A 25,459-nucleotide genomic window follows, 5' to 3' on the forward strand; every position below is an offset into this window, starting at 1 on the left:
GAGATTGTGTGGGTGCTCTTGACTTGTATTTATCCATCATCCAAAAATATTCCCATAGGGATGATAAATAACGTATTACACTCAGTGTTTAGTACTAAGTCCCCCAAAATGCTGACAAGTCACTAATCTAAATTTTAAAATATATATATGGAAGTTAATTATAACTTAAACCCACAAGAGTCAGCCCGGAGATTGCAATCCAGAGGATTCACTGAGGGAACACTTTGTTCTTTGCTGTGATGGGGACTCAGGGTTCCCTCCTTGGCTGCCTCCTACATCTCCCTCCTGCCTTGCCTTCAGAACTCCTAAGCACAGCTGCTTGCTATAAACAAATGTGCCGTGGCAATGAGAAAGAAAGGAGACAGTTTCATGGGCTTATGTCCAGAGAATCCTTCTAAAAGCCCCAAGGCAGCACATACCAGGTGCTATCTCTGCAACCTGCATCCAGAGGCTATTTGTGCCCACTGCCTTCTCCTAAGATCATCCATCAGGCACTACGCAGAGAAACGTCTTTCCCTGAAAGATGACTGGCTGCAAGGCCACAGCTGTTTGGGCAGGTACTGATTGCTAGTAAAGTCTCATTAGAAAGCTAGATAAGAGAGCTTAAGATATATGGGTTCTGAGAAAAAGTAGATGTTCTGCCCTGGAGACATTCCATCAGTCACCCCTGAATTAAAGAATTTGGTCAAAAAGGTAGGAATTGATGTATAGGTATTTGGACTTCTGCTATTACTTCTATTTGGCTTTGACTGGCTAGAAAATAAAAAGAGTGCTGCATGTTCCCTAGCTCACTAACTATTCACTTGTTCTTCATTCACTCACTCAAACTATATTTCGCATCATACTTGTATACAAAGGCCATGATCTTTCCAATGTGTAGCTCAGAAAACCTTATTTAACTGAGTCACTGAAACATCTATTTTTGTAATTCTAAAAGGAAATTTGAAAATACCGCTTACTACCATTTTCCATTAGGAGATTCACAAGGCATACTAAGTTCTACAGTCCAAAAGAGAAAACTAATTTTGCTTAACTCAGCATTCCTCAAACCTAATGAACCCTTTCCTTCTTTTCAACTGAATATGTTACAGACTCATGGGGATAATGTCTCATGAAGCACACACTACTAAAAGACACAACTTTGTAGCTATTCACCCTGAATTTATTTTTTTTAATTCTCTCAGTTCCATATGTACCACGATGTCTCTGTAGATTTCTGACGCATTGGTTTTCAGACTACTCTAAATGCCAAAATAAACATCTCACCTCTGTGGGCTTTGATAGAAAGGTAAAAATCATTTATTTCTATGACTGAGCATAATAATGATGGACAGGTACATACAAGGGAGGAAAGGAAATTTAGAGACTATGGATTTTTGCTCCTATCTGAGTGCAATACTCAAATAAGCCATCCTAGATAAAAAGAAACTTACATGTTTGTTTGACCTCTCAACAGTTGCTCAATGCTGTCTGTGTGTGCTTCATGGGGATATTAGAGATTGTGGAAAATCATAGAGGTCATTAGAGATCATTCCCATGTATCCTGGTTACTCTAGCAGAGGTGTTGTACATTAACAGTAAAAAAAAAAAAAAAAATCTATCACAAGGTAGCAAACAAAATAGCCGTAAGGAAGGCAAAGATTTCATGCAGTGCAAACTATCAGGAGAATCATGGAAGCCTTTGCAGAAGACATACGATTCTCAAAAGGAACTTAATTCAGCATATATTCAAAGTCAGGAGGTTCTTGAATTGTCATAGAACAAAGAATTAGCTAACACTATAAAAAATATTTACACTTACAAAACTATGTTAAAATATTATTTATCAAAATTATTTTACATTTAGAAAAAAAATCCAATTCCAGTGCAATGCAAGTGCTACAGATTTTGAAGCCTTTCTTTTGACTGTACATCTCAGTAATCTAACTGTAGGGAGTTCCACTTGACCATTTGCAGGAAGAGTTTAAGGTTTTTTTTTTTTTTTGCTATAAAGCCTTTTTTTCTCATCACAGTAGCAATGCATTTTGAATTTGAAGAAAGCCAGAAGGCAAATAAATAGCAAGAGGATAATGAAAAAGAAAAAGGGAAAAAATCCAATCTTTTTTGCATACTATAAGAGCAAGTGACATCACATAAAAGTCATTCTCTTTAGAAGAGCTACAATGACTTATTAAAGAAATAATATTGACCCAATAGCAGACTTGTTTTTTCACTAATATTGGCTACTTGAGCATGAGTGATGACTTGCTGATCACATCATTAGATATTTGCAAGTTCAGTCATGTTTCTGTTTTCCCATGATTGCGAAGCATAGCTAGAAAATGAAAGACAAATGTTTCAGAGTACTCTAATCGAACCAAACAAAAGAAAAATTAAAAAAACACCCCAAATCACCTGAAAATGCTGAAAAATGTTCACAGTAAATTAGATAATACTTCTGTTTTCAGTGATAATATATGAAATCACCTCTTTACAATTCGTCATAAAATCCACATAGGCTCTCTCACTTACAAATGGATATTAAAGGCTGACACTTCTGGCCATTTTTTTTTACCCCTGTTCTTCCACTTGAATCCCGTATGCACCACCCTAACTAATCTTCAGTTAGCTAACATTATGTTCTAATGTCAACACGGTTCACTTGTTAATCTCTCCCTTTATGAGTAGTGTTTTCGGATCTGCTTTAAAATCTTTGGCTATTTTAAGATTCTGAAAATTATGTTATATCCACTTTAACTTTTTTTAGCTTTCACATTCTCAGCAACAATTTATCTAGGATTCATATTTATTCTTTTTCCATATGACTATCCAACTGACCCACTACCTTTATTCAAAAAAATCAACTTTGTTCTGTGTTCCCTCTGCCATAAATTGAATAGCTATATGTGTGTGGGATTATTTCTGGACTCTCATTCTGCTCTGTTCATTAATTTTTCTATCTATGCACCATGACCACAGTCTTAATTACTGTCATTGCATAATAAATTCTGATAGATGATTGTGCCAGCTCCACAGCTTGGTTCTCCTTCAACATTACCTTGTGTTTTCTTGACCCTTTGCATTTGGACATAGATTTTAGAATAAGTGTGTCTGTTTCCATCGAAATTGCAATTACATGAATCGGCTTGGATTTTAGTTACTATTGCACTGATGAATTATGAAAATGTGTAGCTACCCAAAACAACCATCTTAGAAGCATGTGACTTGTGTCATATTCCTATTGGACAGCACTGGTCTAGCTCACTTCCTTGATGGTCAGAGTGTCATAGTCCAAGAGGAGCTCATTAAGTAAATAAATTTAAGAGGTATATCTCTTATACAGTCTCTCCTCTAGCCAAGAACATTCTCTGTGAGGTCTTCCCTGCAGCCAATGGCATGCCTCCATCTCCCCTTCTCTCACTCACTGTCATGACACCTTGCTTCATCTTCTCCACAGGCATTTCTGAAATTGTTACAATTTTTGCACTCTTTATTTACTCTTCTCTGCTTCCTTGGACAGGATGCCATGCCCACGTGCACAGGGCCCTTACCAACCTCTTACCAGCAGTTCCGCATCCAACTGGCTTGTGTCCATTTGGTTTGTGCCTTACTTCCATTGTATCTGAAATTGTGATAGGGGTGCAGTAAAAAAATATATAAACATGGAAAATACCGGCATTTGATAGCCCTGAGGAATCAAAGATAAAAGTTCAGTTTAAGAGTAATAGGTCTTTGTAGTCTAGGGTTATCCAGCAGTGTCTGAAACTAAAATCTAAAGTTTTAAGCAGCTTCATTTTAGAAGACAAAACCACACCAAACCTAGCCACTGACCTCCTAAGTCTATGCTCTTTAATAAAAGCTATAACAACCACAAGCATTGGTGCTTTGTTGCCTCTGTGTGTGTGTGTCCCTATATTATATTCTAAGATAGTCACTATTATTGTCTTCCTTTTGTAAATTCAATAGCTGATATACAAAAAATGAAGGGACTTACCCAAGGTCACAGAGATCATAAACTGTCAACCACTCTGTCATATATTAAACCTCAATGTTTGTCCGCTATTTTATTAGCTTTATCCTACTGAGAACAAGCCGGAAAGAATATTATATAACATAAATTAGAGACATAGATCTTTTGAGACGCTCACTAAACATGTATAAGACTCATTGCAATAATAAACTGTAAAACTTCAGACTAAATGGGGAAAGAAAAAATACTGTTCTTTCATTCTGTCTTAAATATCTACCTTCTGAGCAAGGAGGATATAAGGTGAGTATTTTCTGTGCAGCATTAAGCATGTTTGTACATTTTAATCACTCCTTGTGTATTCATCAGTCTCATCTTTCATTCATTGGCTGTAAACTTGACATGTCAACGTGTGGTAAGCATAGGTTCATTCGCCAGTCTCTAATAAGCTACCACTGTATCTCATCTGAGTACCCTGGATACTGTTTATACGAGTATTAGAACTGAGGAAAGGAAAGGGAATATCAAAATCGAGAGACAAAGGACAAAATGACAAACCATTCTAAAAGCAATACTTACAAAACCATTTGATGTAAACCAACTGTACAATTCTTGCGGGGAGAGGGAATGGGGGAGGGAGGAGGAGGGAAATGAGGGAGGAGGTAACAAGTTGAACAAGAAATGTACTCACTGCCTTACATATGAATCTGTAACCCCTCTGTACCACCCTTTGACAATAAAGAAAAAAGTTTAATAAAAAAATGACAATGTATCTGTTTTCAATGACAAAACAGGCAACAAAAGTGAGACTAAACTAGCAGTTATTGGAGAGCATCCCAGAGAAATGAGGCAGTGAGAGACTGATTTATCTACAGACACTTCAAATTGGGGTTGGTAGTGACTTTGTTCTCTGTTCCTCTCTCCCCCACCTCCCATGTAGTTATGTCAACCTGATTTCTTGCTCCTGTAGGAGTCTGGCACATCCACAGTCTAATATCATGTCTAACACTCAGCAGGAAAAGGAATGGATCTACCTAACTCAAAAGCCCTTTGATTAAATAATAGCTTCCATTCATTGCTAGTGCCCATTTGTTTAATGAGCATGCACTGAGGTTTTGCTGCAAACGTAACTGGACCAACACCTACAGTTTCATTTCCCCAAACAAATTTCTTTTTGTCTGTCAGTATCCCACTTTTGATTTCTGGTTTGTTGGATTTTTTTTTCTGGTCTTCACAGCGAACAGATCTCTCCTGGATTGGTTTATCTACTTTAATCTCCATTTCCCATATCGTCTTCTTCATCTTTCTTCTCTCTGACTAATGACTATGTTCTTTCTTATTCATATGCTTCCTTCTCCTTCCTCTTCTCCCAAACCACAGAGCACATTTTGTGTCAGAAGCTAGCCTATCCAGTAAGGACTTGAGAAGTATTGAATTTTCAGTGACTCACCCTATGGCAATGCTCAAAATATCAAGTCCTAAAGCATTAACTAATGAGAGCCACTTGAATATTAAAGCATAAACTAATGATAAAACTTGAATATTAAAACCTAAATATTAAATATTTCCTACTTAATGGAAAGGATTTTAGTCTAAGCTTAGATGCCCTTCAAAAAAATGTTCTGTGAAGGAGTTTGAATTTTGAATGCCTTTCTTGTTTCACCAAATGAAGTTGACCTAAGACTTCCTTTCTGTTTTGGGAGCTTTAGGTTGTTATTATTGTTTGTTTTGTTTATATAGAACCTCCATTAACATCCCCCACTGAACCTACTACAGGCTTTACAATTCTAAAGAGACAACCCTGTACCTCATATATTTTTCACCTTCCAAGGAAATTGGAATGGAGCACAGAGAAAGGTATACAGTATAAAATGAGAGTAATGGTGCAGGGGGTGTGCGTGTGCACATGCGTGTATATGTGTGTGTGTATGCACAAGGTTCAAATGAGAATGGTTTGGTTGCTGAGCTTTATTGAAAAGGATTGGAAAGACCTGTGTTTTGATTAGAATGATGATCCAAGAGTATATGCACTAAGTCTCTCCAGACTTTAGGAAATACAAAGCACCAGTCCAATGGAGAGAACTTTCAAAAAGTTTTATGACTAATAGAGATCCTTAGACTTCTTGGCTATACTGATCACACAGGACCTCAGAAGTTCACCTTACCAATTTCTGGTCTTTTGTATCACCCTAGGAAGAATTACAACTTTATCCCAAATTCTGGTTCCAGAAATTAGTATTTATATCCTTGTAATACTCAAGATTTACTTTGAAACCTAGATGTAGGAAACCAAAATGACCATTATAATTCTTATATTATAGATTCAACACATTCAGATGAGTAGCTAAATACTGACAGAGAAGGGACAAGAAAGTACAGCCATCCGTTCTTCACTTCCTTTGGTTAACCCAATGATGATTTCCTCAAAGTCAATAGGTTTCTTCTATTTAAAGACTTTGCTGTACCATCATTATTCTCAGCCATGCTCTGGAAACTAAGAAGGACAGTCCAATAACAAAAGGCTAACATAATAACAAATGTCCCACACACACAAAAAAATAAGCTATGGATATTAGTTTGTGTCTAGGAGTCTGACCATGGTTTCAGAATCTTTACTGCATGTTCAAGTCTCACCAGGAGGAAAATGAAGACATATTGATGGCTCATGTCATTGTTTTTCTAAAATATTCTGAAGTTAAAGATTCTGTAGTTATCAAAACCCACAGGCTTCATTAAGTTAAGCACTAGCAAATTATACTTCAGTCTGCTACCACTGAAAACTCACTGGTAATGATGAGTTAATTCTCATAGGAACTACAGATAGAATATGCTCTTTTAAGGTATTCATTAAAACAAAACTGAGCCAGGTGCCAGTAGCTCATGCCTGGTATCCTAGCTACTCAGGAGGCTGGAACTGAAAATTATGGTTCTAAACCAGCCCAGGCAGAAAAGTCCCCAGAAGACTCTTATCTCCAATTAACTACTGAAAACCCAGAAGTGGAGCTGCGTCTCAAAGTGGTAGAGTGCTAGCCTTGAGCCAAAGAGCTCAGGGACAGCACCCAAGCACTGACTTTAAGCCAGCAAACAACAAGATAAAAATAAAAAATAAATAAAAACCTGAAATCACTAATAAAAAATATGTCATTTGGGTAACAGACCAGGAGTGGGATAAGACATACATGAGTATAACCTTCAAAACCTTCCCATCTCCTTAATGACCCAGTGTGTGTTTGTATATCTGATAATGATGCTTAAAATAATTAAGTGCAGAAGTTTAGATCTGGAAAATTAAGCTGGTAAGATTAATTTGTAAAATATCACAACTGCTTATCATTTAAATAACATAATTTTAATAGGACTTAAATAAGAATACACAAAGCACAGACTAAAAACATATAAACTTAGGAAGTATTTTTGTAGGAAAAACTATTTGTAATTCTCTGCATCTCTTTAATTTTTCTATAGAACTTCCAATTAAATAAGTTAAAATGCAAGACGGTATATGCTAAATGTATAATGAGTAATATTTGTATGGGCAACTAATATGAAAGTTCCAAGTAATATAAGTTCATACAATTTCTGCCCCAACAGAACTCAAAATCAGCAGAGGTTACTATGTTACAAAGAGTAAAGAATAGAGAACAAGGGAACTTTCTGACCCAATTAATGTATTAGTTTCTTTTCTTTTTCTTTTTTTTTTTCTTTTTTTGCCAGTCCTGGGGCTTGGACTCAGGGCCTGAGCACCGTCCCTGGCTTTGCTTCTTTTTGCTCAAGGCTAGCACTCTACCTCTTGAGCCACAATGCCACTTCTGGCTTTTTCTATATATGTGGTGCTGAGGAACCAAACCCAGGGCTTTATATATGCTAGGCAAGCACTCTACCACTAGGTCATATTCCCAACCCTGAATGTATTAGTTCCTGAATACATTGTGCACACTCTTCTGAAATCATTCACTCTTAACACTTCACAAATATACATAACCAGAAGGCTCCAAAACATTTATCAAGCAGTGGTATTACTTATGACTTATTGAATTATTAAAATTCACTTGTCATTAGAAGACTTTTAACATAAAATGAACTACCATAAGGCTTACTTACTTAAGTTTTAGAGGATTGAATATTTAATTCTTTCCTAACAAGTCCAGTATCATCCCTAGCTTCTTTGTTTTTGCCAACAAAATTGCATACTATCTGTTTAGCAGTGCCCAAGCACAGTACAGAATCAATCACATGGGGTCCAGCACAGACTGAGCCATGAGTCAAAAGGCTGAATGGGCAAAATGTAACTTCTGCTGTCAGCTCACAGTCTTCTCTCTGTCTCAGGATTGGAATGTCAAGCAAGGTGAAAGAGTTCAATTTTCAAGCATCTACTCCTTAGCTTGTTTACCTTAGGGGTCTCACAAACATTGAGCTACTCAGTGTTACAAAGAATCTCCCAACAAGAGGGCAAACCAAAAGGATTTGTTCTATTCAGGCAAGGAAGACAAAACCTGAAAAATGAAACCCTGGTTTCATATAAACTTAAATTAGAAAGTATTTTTGTAGGAAAAACAATTCGTAATTCTCTGCATCTCTTTAATTTTTCTATAGAACTTCCATTTAAATAAGCTAAAATGCAAGACAATATATGCTAAATGTATAATAAGTAATATTTGTATGGGCAACTAATATGAACGTCCCAAGTAATATAAGTTCATACCCTGGTTTATATGTTGATTGAAAGCAACAGAAATCTAATTACAACTTGTTTAATGAAAAAGATAATTGGTTCACTTTGCTGGGAAGTCCAGAGAAGATTCTAGCCTCAGGATCTTTAGGTAATAAAAAGATATTTCTCTCTTCTCTCAGTCTTGTTTTCATAGAAATTTCTCCATGTGAATCAACTTCATTTTTTTAGGCTATGTGGTTGGAGTAGGTAAGAGTTTGGTGTAAAAGAGTAGAATTTGGCTGGGTGTCAGTAGATCACAACTATAATCCTATCCACTTAGGAGTTTAATCTTTGGAAAATCTTTTTTTCAAAACCAGCCTGAACAGAAATATTCACTAGACTCCATCTCAAAAATAACCAGAAAAAATAGGGCAGGAGGCAAGGCTCAAGTGATAGAGCTCCAGCCAAACAAGCAAGCCAATAAGCATGACATACTGAGTTCTCACCCCTGTATGGATTAAAAATATAAAGTGGAATTTGAAGAAATAAGTATAAAGAGGCAATCGACCATTAAATAAATATATATATGTATATATGCTTAGGTGAAAAATATTAATAGTTTTTTCTAAAGCATGGGATAATATTATTAATTGAACATCACCTACACATTAATAAAACCTGTAAAACCTAAAAAAAACTATTAGGGGTTAGTCTCAGAGACTTAATTGAGTTGTGTGAACTCCCACAACTTCAAAACCACAAAGTCACCAACAAGATTCTAAGCCAGTCACCATGACTCCTGGACTGAACCTCATGGGAGCTGGCCAAAGTGCTGACTAGAGACTATAGACTCCTAATTGTAGTCTTCCATAATTTCCCTCCTCAAAGGGAGGCCCATGGTTAGGCCCCTTGATAAAAAGTATCTAAGGGAGGGGGGAGAAGAATTGCAAACAGTACAATTAAAAAAAAACTCTCGTTTCCATTTCTTGGAGTTCATTGTGATAAGCATCATTTTATATGATCATACACATAGCTATTGAGCCCTTGTGGTCCTCTTCCAAGAAGTATACCCTTTGTCTTGTAAGTAAGTTTATCTGATTTGGGAAGGAGGAAGGGGAAGCACAGAAATGGTGAGGCAAAGGGTGAACCAATTCAGCAGTGATATTCACTAGACACTGTTGGGAAAAAAAACTTTACAACTTGAGGGAAGAGGAGTCAGGAGGGGAAAACCTGGGAGAAAATGAAGGAAGGAGTGACATAGTTCAAAAAGAAATGCACTCATTACTTTATTTATGTAACTGTAACTCCTCTGTACATCACCTTCACAATAAAATTTAAATTTATAAAAAGAAATGTGCTATGGACTCAGAATGTGGCTTAGCAGTAGAGTGCTTGCCTAGCATGTATGAAACCCTGGGTTCAATTCCTCAGCACCCCATAAACAGAAAAAGCCAGCAGTGGTGCTGTGGCTCAAGAGGCAGAGTGCTATCCTTGAACAAAAAGAAGCCAAGGACAGTGCTCAGGCCCCCAGTTCAAGCCCTAGGACTGGCAAAAAAAAAAAAATGTGCTCATTACCTGACTTATGTAACTATAACTCCTCTGTACATCATCTTTACCAAAAATTTTTTAAAGAGGTACCCAAGCCTAACTGCCTTTCCTTAAATTGGACTACTACAAGGAATTTTTCATGGGCTTTTCCAACACTTGTGTTCCAATTGCATCCTCTTAGACTTTTCCTGCCCAATTCTACTTCTCCCGCTTCCCTGCATGTATTATTACCAAAAGTACTTCTCCAAAGAATTCACATATGCAATACTCTGACTCAAAATCTCTTTCCAAGGAACCAGTCTACGACAGACTCAAATCCATTGTCATTGACTTTCCTCAAAAATTACCTTTTCAAATTCAGTCCATTGACTTCACCTGCTTCATTTCCAAAGAGATATTGTGAAATGAATCATGTTTTGGAAAATGAGCAATTTTCTAACAGGGGATAAAAAAACGCTTCCATGACATCCTGAGAAAGGTACCATAATTTTAGGTGAATTGTAGACCCAGTCAACTATTTTTCAAGGTAAATATTTTATGTTCTCTATTACAAAGCTGAACAGAAGTCCTTTATCATATTGGTTTACTCTTTTCTGTCTTCTGGCAAATTAAACTATGTGATGAACAGCCAAAATTTAGCAGCATCTACTTTATGGACTTTTGGAACAAATACTTGCTGAACATCAGAATCTACTTTAAGTACAAACTGTTTCCTTGAGAAGCAACTATGAGATCCTATGCTCTAAGGTCACTGGTGACTTGATAACATTTGTTTAATTCCCATGATATGTCACATAGGCACAACGTAGCTAGTCCCTACTCTTGATTCGAGTTGCAACTGAAATCATCTAAGAAAGACAAGAAACAAAGGGTATTTTGTTGATTTAGTGCTTGAAGGTCATTTCAAGTTCACTCTAGTTCCTACAGAATTTTCATAAAGTAGCTTGGTTTGTTTTTTTTCCTCTTTTCTCTACCAACATTTTTCAATAGCAAATGCTAGCCTCTGTGTTCTGCTCTCTGAAATCTAGCTAGTGCTCCTCTAAATCTCCCCTCATTGAGAGGCTATTGGAGATTCCACCACAGTTTCTTTTTCTGATATCAAACTAAAATTTTCAAGAGATTAGAAAACCTCCAAGCCTTTTTAGTCCTTCAAATTTTAGGATGAGGATTACTGAGTTTTCAAGAAACCTTACAAAGAAAGAACTTTGATGACTAAGCCACTGAGCATGGGGACAGAAAAGAAAACCATTAGCAAAACATGTATTTGCTCAGAATACTTCATAGATATCGTCTTTTTGATTCTCGAGTAACTCTATATCACCCTGTTTTTATTGGAAAGGAGACTGAGTTTAAGAAAAGTAGGTAAATTGCCACATGTCTTACATTCCTAACATAGCAGACAAGCTCTCCAGACATGGGCTTGCCTGTCTCCTTAATAGTCTCATACCCTGACAACACAGGGTTATAAAGGGAATAAATCACGTGATCAAGATGAAACCAGGATCAAAGACACAAAATGAAAGAAGTACTTGAGCTTATGAGTGTCATAAGAAAGACTAGACTGGAACTGCGGGCAACAAACAGATACACAAAATAAGACATGAAGCTCTGGGGTTTGGGATACAGAACTTCTTCCTAGCAAACAGCCACAGTTTCTATGAACTAGAGGACAAGACTACTTCCTATAAAAATAAAAGGAGCATCTATATAGTCATTTCAAAGGCAAGAGACAGTTTTCTCTGAGCTGTAGATTCTTGACCCCTCATCATGCTATCTAACCCATATTTCTACTGGCCACCAGCAGACTGAATTAGCTGCTGAATTAGGCAGCTACACAGTCAACTGAAGACATGTGATGTAAACATATCTCTGAGTAGGTCTTCACAGAAGCACAAATTCATTTCCAAACAAAATAGCATTTTTGTTGGGATTTCCATTATTTACAAGTGCCTCTCTCCTAGAATAGCAATAGCATTTAAGATTAACAGTTGAAAATTTTCTCCTATGTCACTCAGAAATAACCCTGGAATCACTTTCATTTTGTTATTGTAATGGGACCCTGTTGACATCTTTGGAGTTTGACAATGTTTATCAAAAAAATTTAAATATACACATACATATTCAAATTTTACATATATTTAAATTTTAAATATTAACCACAGTTCTAGAGCTAGTCACCTTTTCTCATCTTGGAATGTCAGATATGGAGTTACATTATGCTGTGATATAGTGGGAACACAAAATGGGACTAGAATGTGGGTGGGGGTGGAGAAATCAGTAGCGATTGGTTCTATTACACATGAGTGGTCTTGGATAATTGTTTAATCTCTCCTTGGTGTAGTTTCAATGGATGGTATCCTATGGGGTTATTGTGAGGCTCAGACACAATATAAGTTCCACATCATGATGTGATCATTACAGAGGGGAATTGAGCAAGACAACATGAGTCTGGCTAAATCAGAAGCAAAATATATGCTCTTGGCTACTTTTTTTAAAGGTTAAAAGAAAGATTTTAATATTTATGAAACCAAATATATAATAAAAAACCACATGCCGGCTGGGGATATAGCCTAGTGGCAAGAGTGCCTGCCTCGGATACACGAGGCCCTAGGTTCGATTCCCCAGCACCACATATACAGAAAAACGGCCAAAAGCGGCGCTGTGGCTCAAGTGGCAGAGTGCTAGCCTTGAGCGGGAAGAAGCCAGGGACAGTGCTCAGGCCCTGAGTCCAAGGCCCAGGACTGGCCAAAAAAAAAAAAAAAAAAAAAAAAACTGAGTCCAAGGCCCAGGACTGGCCAAAAAAAAAACCACATGCCTCCAAACCCTGTTCAATGACATGTAAACAAAAATAATCTTACGTTTTAGTCTAAGGAATAAAATTTTAACTAATTCTTTCTTGCTTGGAAATATGATAAGTAAGATAGTTATCCACCTATAGATACATCCTTCAGGTGTGTATCTCAGGCACAGAAGATAGACATCACTAATCGATTGTTTTCATTCTGCCAATGAGTTATTTCAAATAAATTATTAAGGAAGCTCAATTGCCATTACTGCTTACACTACTGAAAATGCAATGGGCCTTGGAAAATAAATAATATGCTCACTATTTTCACTTATTAAAATCCTATTCATCCTTTAAGACACAGATCAACACTTTCATGAAGCCCATATGTCCAGGCCCAGTCTCTTCCGCAGAATGCCATGGACATCTTGATAGACATTTCTTCAGATGTAGCTCTGGCTCTATTCCTTTCACCAAAATCAACTTAGACAAGTAATATCTCCTTGAAACTTTAATAACCAAAATGATGTGTTACTGGAGCCTTAGTCTATACAATTGCTTCCAAGGTATTCTATTCTCCACTGTAATGCTGGGTAGCTACTGCAGTTCAGTTACTTGGATAAGGCAGAACATTCTATAAGCGAGTCTCCAAACTTCAACTAACATGTAAACCCCAATTCTTTATTCTACCTTTCTCACTCTTCCCATCACTAAGTAGCTGCCCAATTGAATGTGCTGCTGATTACCTGTGCATTAATAATCCTAATTTCTTTTTATTACAGAAGCATATAGGATGAAAGTGGCACTGTGGCTCAAGTGGTAGAGTGCTAGCCTTGAGCTGAAGAGCTCAGGGACATCCCCCAAGCCCAGAGTTCAAGCCCCACAACAGACAAAAAAAATTATCCATCCAGAAGCACATAGATGTCAGCTACTATGTTCTTTGAGGGTCTGGGTCTTTGCATTTATATAGGCAAGCTATACCTTAAATGTGACTCTCTTCAAAAAGCTGGAACAGAAAGTATGACATCTATAAAATTTAGACAAGATTAGCTAACTAACATGCATTGTTTTCTTAAAGAAAAGTTAAGACCATTCAATATTAGCAGAGAATATTTCTGATTCCTTAAGATGACATTGAGAACATAAGCAGTTATCAAGCTTCAACTCAGCTCCACTTGCAAAGATGTTTCTAAGTATCGTGACTCACAGAGATTTTTTTTCCCCAGCCTTACCTCCCGTTTAAGTACTACTAACCAGGCCTACCCCAGCTTAGTTTCTGAGGTCAGCCAAGATTATGAACATTGAAGGAAAAAGCAAAAACACTCCATCTGTGAAGAAACCCCATTGCTGACCACCCCTTCCAGATGACAAAACAGGGTCACCCTCATTGTTGACTTCTCATCTTGTTGTAGTTCTGTGCCATTCTAGTTCTTAGAGATTGTTATGAAGTTTCAGGGTACCCATGAATTTTGAAAGGATCTTGTCCACCAGTGCAAGATGGAGGCGGCAGGGTGACATGGAGAATACAGGCAATCCCCACGCCAATAGGATGTATCACATGATTTTTTAATGCACACTTTATCTGCCCTTGCTCTATTATCGGTTCACTACATCTTTATTAGTTTGACCTTCAGTGTTTTTGTGCATGCAGCATTTAAGTCAAACTAAGTCAGCATCTGTCACTTCATAACTTCTACTGAGTGCAAACACACTCTTGCAAGTGCCCTCAGACTCCATCAACAAAAAGGACATTCTGACACAATATGCATAGTATTTCCCCAGCAATGATCAAATGGCAGCCACTTCTGCTGAGGGTTCTCATCTCCACACTGGGAGCCATTTGGAGAAAGAGACTGTGAGGTCATCATTAGCCCCAATACTCAGGTCAATACATGGTTCCCAGCCACCACTTCCCTGTACTCACTGATAAAGTAATGAATCCACAGAGCAAATTCAGTAACTTTACTAGTCTTGAGTCTCATTGAATCACATTTCTGCCAATTTCTTTTCAATCCAAAATATTCCTCATTTTCAAAATACCATCTGGAGTATTTTGTCATGTACCCTGAATAAATTAAAATTTAAAAGCCCTAGTTTTTTTTTTTATCAACTTCACTGGGCAAATAGGTTTGGTGAGTCAAATTTATTCTCCTGATTTTGCTGCACAAAACAAACATCTCAGAAACAAGTTAATGTTTTTAAAAATTGCTAATGGTTAAATTGTTACTACTGTTTATCAACTCCCTTGTAAATAATCTAGCAGCTGTGAATATTCTATACTCCTTACAAAGAATATTTTTAATAGAGGACAGGGAAATGTCATAAATAATGGTAGTTGTTGTAAAAAATAAATGTTTCTGCATTTTATGGTTCATCTGCAATGAATTATAGATTACATTTTAAAGTGGGCTCTGGTGAGGAGGAGATTTTCATCTCATAAAGACTAGCACTGGAATAACAGACAGTGTTCAGTATCTCATTATGTAATTAACCTCTTCAGGGCCATGCTCCCTGAACTGAATGGTGAATATAGAATGGGGCATTACAAAACTTATTTTATACTGTCTTATGCTTCTGGAAGTTTAAATACACAAATAGGATTTCTATTATGGTGGTCATATATTATCCTAGTCATATGCTCCTTGAAAATTGCAAAAAGTTTCTCTGTTAAATGGGCAGATATAGTCATTATATCCAATGTACATATGTAAAGCGGGATCATGTAACAAGGGCTTGGGTGGGGTTGGGAAAGATAAGGGAGAATGATAGAAGGAGTGACATTGGTCAAGATGCATTGCACTTATAAACTGATTCGTTGAACTGAAACCTCTTGGTCAAATGACTTAAGGATATTTTTAATTAAAATAAATTAGATTCTGAAGAGTGGACTTGTATTTAAGAATGACTTAGTCTTTTATAGAACACATACCCTTTTTCATAGCAGCACTGTTCACATAACCAAACTGTGGAATCAACCTAAGTGCCTACCAACTGTGATCAAGAAAATATGATGTGTACTTATGTTTACAGTTAGATAGGTATATAAATGATAGATTGATTAATTGATTGACAAGTGAGTATTGTTTAACCATAAGGAAGAATACAAGTATGTCTTTTGTAAGAAAATGAATAGAACTGGAGATCATCATGTTTACTAAAATAAACCAAACTAAGAATAACAAATATTGCATGCAGAACCAAGTCCTTAAATAAAAGGGCATGAGTACAATATAGGGACTCTCCCTTTCAATGGGAAAGGAGAGAGTAAAAAGAAAAGATGTAGTGAGATGAATATCATTGAAGTACTTCATATGAATGTATGGGAACACAATTGAAAAAAAAACATTAAATTTATCCAAAAACAGAGAGGTAAAAAATAGATGAAGTGAATATGAACCAAGTGTCTTATATTCATGTAGGGAAAAGGCACAATTTGTATCATTAATATACACTAGCAAAAGGTAACTCTTCCATCTTGAAGTTCTCTAACTTTCTATAGAAAGTTTGAATCACTTTTTACTTAGGAGACAAAACAATTGGAATTAGAGTTGGGTCATGTTTGTTCCTAGTTTATTTTTACACTTTTTTCTGATGAGTATGTTTTATGTGTCCACAGTCATTGAGTTGGATCCATAGATACATGCAAAACATGAAGTTCTCAAGGTTTCATAGCTAGCAAACACCAAATGTACAGCTACCATTTGTCTCACCAACTCACATTTTAGGAGCTTGTACAAAGTTACATATGTGGTAACAGGAGACCAAGAATCTTCTCACTGATCAAGGATGGAGACCAAGAGAGACAGCGACAGAAACAATGAGTTGAGTGCTCAAAGGAGGACTGGAATGTTGTAAAAAAAAAAAAATGATAGACAGTTTCTATTAGTAAGAAGAAATGGGAAATAGCTGGATAAGGAAACGTTAGGTAAGAGTTCAGGACATCTATTGTACACATGGTGATTATAGTTACTAACAATGTGTTATATATTTGAAAATAAAGAAAAGAAATAGGTCTTAAATGTTTGCTCACACCACATGCGCACACACACACACACAAACACACACACACACCCCATACCTGTGTATGGTAATTTATATGTCAAAAAGCTTGATGTAGGGCTGGGGATATGGCCTAGTGGCAAGAGTGCCTGCCTCATATACATGAGGCTCTGGGTTCGATTCCCCAGCACCACATATACAGAAAATGGCCAGAAGTGGCACTGTGGCTCAAGTGGCAGAGTGCTAGCCTTGAGCAAAAAGAAGCCAGGGACAGTGCTCAGGCCCTGAGTCCAAGGCCCAGGACTGGCCAAAAAAAAAAAAAAGCTTGATGTAGCCATTCTACAAACTATAATTCAAAACATGTTGTACATCATATATATGTATATATAAATTTGATTTCTCAGCATGAGTTAATTGCAATAAAATAGTTAAATAATAAAAGTAATTTACTAAATCACTTTTATCTAAATAATGTGTTTACTAAAATAACAAATTGTTATCCTTACTCTCTGAGCCTCAATTTTTTACATAAAAGAAATTGGAACAAATTCATTTTAGGAGCCAGCATTTTCTGAATCTAAAAATAAGATACTTATCATCCATTTCACTCATTAATAATTTTTATCATTTGAAACCTTGGACCAAGTGGCTATCTCAATGGTTCCTCCTCGAATGTGTTTGAAATACAACCAGTGGCCTTGTCATTCTCCCATCAGGCTCTTGTCATACAGTGGTAAAGGCTTTTGTCTTAGACATAACAGCACACCCCAGCCACAAACAGGCTTCCTGAAGGACATAGGCTCATAGATTGCACCCCTAGATTCAAATTCCATTGTTAGGAAGAAGCTAGGACTTTTATATTTTGTAGATGTTTGTCCTATACTATTACTAGGGAATCTTGTCTAATGGGGAATGAAGTATTTTAACCTTTGAGTTGTTGTAATTAAATAGCTATGCTAGAAATTGGGCCGTAAGTGGCTTAGATGGTTTCTTGGGCTAAAGAGTCTTAGAAGACTAAAACTCATAGGTCTTTCAATGACTTTTCTGTGACTGATGTGTTCCCATCTGCTTAACATGACATTTACATTACATTTATATTTAAAGAGACATTGGCATGACCTGCTGTTTATTTAGTAATTACAGCCAGAAGCACACATACACACACAAAAAAAGAAGAGAGACACACAGAGAGGAAACAGTCACTTAGCACCAGTAGACTACATGTTGGCATTCCTCCTTCATGATCAGATTTTTTAATTTTTTTATATACACAGCCATTTTTCTATGCTTCAAACTGCAAAGATTATAGTTGTTGTAATTTTGAATCACTTCTTTGCTTCTAAGGAGAAGACAGAACTTCTTGAAGGACTCATAAATCTTACATTTACATTCAATTTGTACAGTTTCACATAAGTTTCTAGCTCCTAGATCAAGCTAGAATGTATTTCCAAGAGTCTGCAAGCTTTTCTTCTCGTGCTTCCTAGAATTACCCTTCTAAGTTGATAGACCTATCTGCTATTATCATAGGAAAAGGGGTTTTATTGTTGCTGTTACGTGTTTGTGTGCCAGTTCTGAGGCTTGGACTCAGGCATGGGCACTGTTTTTGCTCAAGGCTAGTGCTCTACCAGTTGAGCCACAGTTACACTTCAACATTTTTGGTAGTTGATTGGAGGTAGTCTCATGGATTTTCCTGCCTGGCCTGTCTTTGAACCACAGTCCTGAGAGCTCAGCCTCCTAAGTAGCTAGGATGACAGGTGTGAGCCACCGGCATGTTTTTGTTTTAATCTGACTTCTTCCAGCTAACATTAGCTATGAAAGACTCATCTATGCTAAAAGATATGGCTATAACTTGTTCATTCCTTTATAGTTGTCTATTATGTGATGCCTTGCAACTTAATTTACCCTATGATTGGACATCTAGGTTCTTTCTACAGTAAATAATTATGCTATGAATGCTCAAATGCATACCTTTTGTTGGCCATATATTCTATATTCTATTGAGTAATGTAGATGGCACATCAAATGGCCATGGAATTTTCACATACTCATAGTCAACATATAGCAGCACTTTTTCAAAGAAGTTTTACTTAGTTACAGTCCTGCTAGTGAAATTCCAATTGTTTCTCTTTCTCTCTACGTACATCATTTTGAATTATTTCTGTAAAATTAGTTCTATTTCTTCTTCAAATTTTGGAAAAATTTACCAATAAAAGCAATCAGGACCCACAAGATTAATGTTTTCCACTAAATCTAAACTTCAAATTTATTACTATTGAATTTTTTTTTTTTTTTGGCCAGTCCTGGGCCTTGGACTCAGGGCCTGAGCACTGTCCCTGGCTTCTTCCCGCTCAAGGCTAGCACTCTGCCACTTGAGCCACAGCGCCGCTTCTGGCCGTTTTCTGTATATGTGGTACTGGGGAATCGAACCTAGGGCCTCGTGTATCCGAGGCAGGCACTCTTGCCACTAGGCTATATCCCCAGCCCACTATTGAATTTTTATAATACTCTGTTGTTACGGGTTTTGTTGAGCTGCTTTGTGTTTTTATTTTTTTAACTCTTGGCCTTTCACTTTTACTCTATTTTCTTCTGGATAGTAGTGTACTACTTGAGCCATGCCTCCAGTTTGGCATTTTGCTGGGTAGCTGAAAATGAAGACTCTGAGACCTTTCTCCCTGAGATTAGCCTCCAGGTCTCAGCCTCCTAAGTAGCTAAGATCACAGGTTTAAACCACCTACCTCTGCCATTTGGTTATGTCAGATATTTTATGTTGACATTATCTTTGGCTTTACAAATCCTACCATTTATATAAAATTTTTAAAAATCAATTTAATGACTTCTTGCCCACATGAACATGCACACGTGCGTGCACACACACACTAATTTTTATCTTCTCTACCCACAACACAGACACAAGCACTCAAGTTCTTACAATATAAAGCCATGACAAATGAGGGCACATTGTGTTTGAATCTGGGCCCCATATTTATTTTTAGTGCCTTTAAATATCTACTTTTTGCTTGGTTTAACCCAAAGCTTAACTCTTGGTAAGCAAGTGCACTAATACTTGAACTAGGCCACCAACCCTTTTGCTTTTGATTTTTAAGCCAAATTCTCACCTCTACCTTTGCCCTGGCTGATACTCAATTTGCAGTCTTCCGGACTCCACCTCCTTGGTAACTGGATTACAGGCAGATGCCACTGTGCCATTTGTTTTATGCTTTCAGTCTTATTTCATAGTTAGCAGATGGGTTAGTCTGATGCCAGTGATTCTAGCATTACAAAAGTTCTTCATCTGCATTTCTACTTCAGTTTTCTACTTCTAAACTGAAAGTTAAATAATCTAAAACTCAATCAAGGGAAGCTATGGTGTGACTGGTTTTTCTAAGTTCTGTCACCTCATTATTTTTTTATCCATTCCTTCGTAATTTACACCAAGGTTCACCTATAATACAGTCCATTGGAGCAAGTAATTTCAATGCATTTTAGTCAAATAAATCTCCCCACTGACATATTCTTAGTTAACACCTAGCACATAAAAAGCCAGGTGTATTTGCCAGAACCATAAATTCTAAGTTAACTTTATAACTGTTATTCCAGGCTGTCAACCCTGCACTGTCAGTCTTCAGGCCACAAGACACTTACTGTGGAATTAAATGGACCTTGATACACATCATTCAACATGGCTTCTGTATTCTTATAATACATTACCAGGGGACACATGATTCCTCAAGATACAAGAAAGAGGAGGAAATGTTTTTCTCGTAAGAAAAAAAAAGATAACTAACAACAATTTTGTTGATGTGTAGCAACTCCTATCATCAGGAAACAAAGGGATAAAAGGACTGGATTTAGACATCTATACCAAACTGAAACTTGTCGGGATGATTGTTATTACAACTGATGTTCTAAAAAGTTATATCTTTGGTTTTGCAATTAAACTGCAAGAAAATGAAAAAGAGTTGAAAATATAGGTACCCATATCAAGGGAGATAGAGAGATTCTTACCTGAGAGAATGGAATAAAGTATTTGAAAGCAGAGGAAATGAAAAGAAACAAGGGTAATACCAACTATTCTGCTAGAATTCATTTTTAAAGAGAAAAGAAAGAGGGAAATTTTCTAAACATTATGGAGTGAGGGGAATCTCTAACTACAGAAAATGTTAAATAGGGATGTTTAAATTTCCTCAAAGAGGGCATACAGTATCTATCAAGACATAAAAATAAAAACAAATAAATGAAGACATTAATGGCAAACTTCACTACATCACAGTTATATATATATATATATACATATATATGTGCGTATACTTATATATACATACATATATTCATTATTCTCTTTTGGAAGACGATGATGACATACCTATATCAAATACTAATTACATGGCTGATGAAACTTTATGTTGCTATTTAAGTCTTGAAAAAGGAATGCAGAGATTTAATAGTTACAGGATTCACCTTTATTAAGCCCAGCCTAGATGATGTGTAATTACCTGTTAATGGAGCCATTCTTTCATTATAAAGTCTTTCAAGAAGATAGAACTTGTATACCATGACATGAATAGAAACTAGATTCTCTAACTTGGACAAAACATACCTTATTTTCTAATGATGAAAATGAAATTTTTGTCCTGTATAGGGTGCTACTAGTGTGTGTGTGTGTGTGTGTGTGTGTTTGTGCATGTGTGTGTGTGTTGTTGGATGAAGACTAAACAGTAATAATATGTGTCTGTAAATGACCATGTGACAGCCAGGCCCTGATGATCCAGCCTGGAATCCTAGCTACTTAAGAGGCTAAAATCAGAGGACTTCAGTTTGAAGCCAGCCTGGGCAGAAAAGTCTAACAGAATCAATCTCAATCTCCAATTAACCTAGCAAAAAAAGCTAGGTTGGAGGGATAACTCAAGTGATGGAGCACCAGCCAAGGAAGATGAATAAACTCAAGGACCAGAGTTTAAACACTTATCCTAGCATGTATACACACAAACACACACACACACACACACACACACACACGACCATTTTATTAATATTTTCCTCTTCTTAGAAAAGCAAAAGGTGGTGATGCAAGAGTAATATATCTTTGATACGCAAAGATATATAAATAAGAATAATACAGCCTTAGAAGTTAAAAGAAGTATAAATAAAATGTTAAGTTAAAAAGTTAGGTTTTCTTCATTTACATTTTTTCTCTATTACTATGAATTTCAAAAAAGGTAAGATTTCCTTTTTTGTAATGCTCATCCTTGTCAACTGCAGCAAGGTCCCATCTACAAAACCTCCATGTACCCCCATACCTTGCCTCTGCCTTTCACAGCTGTTGCTGGACAAAAGAGTGAAGAGGCTGAAATAGGTACCTGCTACCCAGTTTTCTTGATTGGGGTACAACTGATTAATTCTTTTAAAGTACCATACAAGAAAGATGAGCTGCCTATTTTGTTTGTTTTTAAGTCAATCTGCTGAGTTGTATATTGATTCTCACTGCAGACCATCAATAGAAATTAAGTGTTTGGGTTCCACTCTTCATTTAAATGTTAATTAACTTTTTATCCATCTTCCAAAATGTCCAATAGGCAGAATTCTTCTTTCCCATCAGTTTGGATTTAGCATGTCCGTGCCTTTGTCTTATTCACTATATACTCACTATATATTCACTATATTCACCATATATTCACTATACTCAGAAGTCCACTGAAGCTAGTGCACTACCCACAGGCTCTGTCCTTTCCCCATTCCCACACTAGCCTGAATCAAGGAACACAGGCATAGATCCCTAGTGCTCAGGGTAAGGCCACTAGAATGACATAAACAGTAATTATACCAACAAATGAATGTATAGAAAGTCAGATTCTTAGATTATGGAGAAAAAGGTGCGAAGAAATTGTTCATTGAGCATTTCTTTGTTTATAGAAGGATTTTTTCCTCACTCAAAACCTACTAAGTGTTCCAATTAGATTTCCAGAATTATATGGTGACTCAAATATTTCCTACTAACAGCCTCCCCAATGACCTCCCTCACATTAGCACAAGGAAGTGGAAAGTCATTGGCTTTTGACAATGTTGAGATTCATATTGAATGGTTTTGAAGGCATTTTGCTGCTTACCTTCTAAAACCTTAGGCTGTGTGTATAGCTTAGAGGTAAAGAACTTGCTAATATGTGCAAGGCCTTGGTCCAATCCTTGATACTACTACCAAAAACAGAGAGAGAATCCTTAGGACATAATCTAAAAGCCCCATGTTTTTAATGAGATGGAATATAAAACTATGTTCCGTAACAATATTTCTGTGACATGCAAAGGAAAACTAACACTCACCATCTCTTCCCTCTATTTACAATTCAGAAAACAGAGAACATTTTATATTTCTCAGATAGCAGACAATAATAGTGTATTAATCACCAGTGAAGACATGGACAAAGAAAACACCAGAATCACACATATACACTGATTAATTCTACCAGACGTTTAAAAAAAGAGCTAATATAAATTCTCTTCAAAGTATTCTGTAAATAGAAAGGTTAAAAACAGTTCCAAATTCATTCCAAAAAGCTATTCTGTCCTTATGCAAAGCCTTGAAAACTACATTTTTGTAAAAACTACATACCATAATATTTATGGAAAATAGAGAAGAACATGTTTAATAAAATCCCCTGCAGAGAAAATTCAAAATCATCATTAGAAAGATCAAACACAAGGATCATTTCAGGAATGTAAAGATAGTACAACATATACACATAAATAAATGTGTTATATAAATAGAATAAAGGGTAAGAATCACACAATCAGCTTAATGGATGGAGAAAAAAATGTTTGACCAAATTGGATAATTCTTCATGTTAAAGCTCTAAAACCCTAAATGCAAGTGGTGGAGATGGAGGATCATAGTTCCAGCCCAGCCCAGGCAAAACGTTAGCAAAACTTGACTTCAGACAATAAATAAGCTGGACACGGGATGGTGGTCATGTTTATGATCCCATCTATGTAGGGCATGTAGGACAAAGGCTTGTGCAGTCAACCTTCAGGGGCTGAGTATTTGTTGATAAACAACTCACGCTTTTTTTTCTTAGAGAATTGATCGTAGCCATAGGGAAGTCTTTTTTCCTTACTTAATTCACAACCCCACACCTCAATAGGTGACTGACTGACACAAGAAAACTAACACAAGCTTCCTTGCCTCAAGGGACAGTCAAATCTGTTCTGCCATTTATGCTCCAGAGCTTTCTATGGGATCAGGCTCAAGTTAATCTCCAACTGAGACTCTGTTCTCACTTGAACTCCTCTCTTGTCCTTTCTTGTCAACTTCAGAACATTTTCCCTGAGGAAACTCTCCCAATGGATCACTTGAATAAGAAGCTCCATCTCAGGAACTTTCCAGAATGCTCAGAGAGAGGCAAAGGAAGGGCAGCTGCCCTTGCTCTGCACAGCTACATGCTCCTTCTCCCTCCATCACCTGCCCTAGCCCAGCTAGAAATTCAGGTTTGGGGAGTCAAATCCAACGCAACCCTGGAAGAATAGAAACAGGCTTACAGGAAACTAGCCTTGAAGCACCACCTTGATTAAAGCCCAAACGAAAAAGAAGAGTTTAAACAAAAGTGCAAGCTTACAAGGTTCTCTCTGATGTCCAGAGAAAAAGGATTATGTGACAGAGGAAGAGAACAGGAAATCAAGAAGGATAGAGGCCGGGAGCCCCCCCACCCCCACCCCGACCCCTGCTTCTCCGCCCGCCGGCCGGCACCCGTAACTCCAGCGTGCACTTGGTGCCCTGGACGACGTCCTCGTAAGAAGCACTGCTTGGCGTTGTCTGGCAGCTCGAAGGTGATCTCGGAGGCGACGCCGGGCCCGGCAGCAGCAGCAGCGGTAGTAGCAGCAGCAGCAGCAGCAGGAATGGCGGCGCAAGCGGCCTGCAGCTCCAACGGCCGCAGGCGGGCGCCCCGCGCGGCGCCGCCACAGGCCTCAGCATCCCCGGGCGGCGGCGGCGGCCTCCACCGGGTGGCGCGGGGTCACCGCAGGCGTCGGTCGCTGATGAGGTCGCACGCGACAGCCGCTTCGAGCCTTGCGGGGGTGCGGGAGAGAGCAGGGCGTCCCCGAACCCTTGGACAGGACCACCTCCAGGCCGATACCCCGGCAGCAGCAACCGCAGAGCGGAAGCAGCACTAGCTGAGGAGCAGCAGAGAGGGCCAAGCGGCCGGAAGTGAGGGGGCACAAATAAGGCATTCTGTACTCCATCAGAAAAGATCACTGAATCTGCCCAGCTTCTGTGGCTCTCGCCTGTAATCCTAGCTCCTCAAGAGGCTGAGATCTGAGGATTATACTTCAAAGCCAGCCCAGGCAGGAAAGTCTGTGAGACTCATCTCCAGTTAAGGAGCAAAAGAAAAGATGGGGGAGCGAAGATGGCACCACCACAGTAGGGAGGCACCCCGACTCAATAGCAAACTGGGAACTCCAGCATCCAACACCCCATCAAGAACCCAGCAAAACCAGCAGCCAGAAGCAGTGGAGAAACGCAGGAAAACAAAAAGAAGCAAAAAAG

General features: G+C 37.6%; 1 pseudogene; it reads left to right on the forward strand.

Annotated features, from left to right (window-relative positions):
* The first annotated feature begins 345 nt into the window (after positions 1-345).
* LOC125360585 overlaps positions 346-25,459 on the forward strand; it is a 33,500-nt pseudogene continuing 8,386 nt past the window's right edge.

This window comes from Perognathus longimembris, chromosome 12 (genome assembly GCF_023159225.1).
Source record: "Perognathus longimembris pacificus isolate PPM17 chromosome 12, ASM2315922v1, whole genome shotgun sequence".
Lineage (NCBI taxonomy): Eukaryota > Metazoa > Chordata > Mammalia > Rodentia > Heteromyidae > Perognathus > Perognathus longimembris.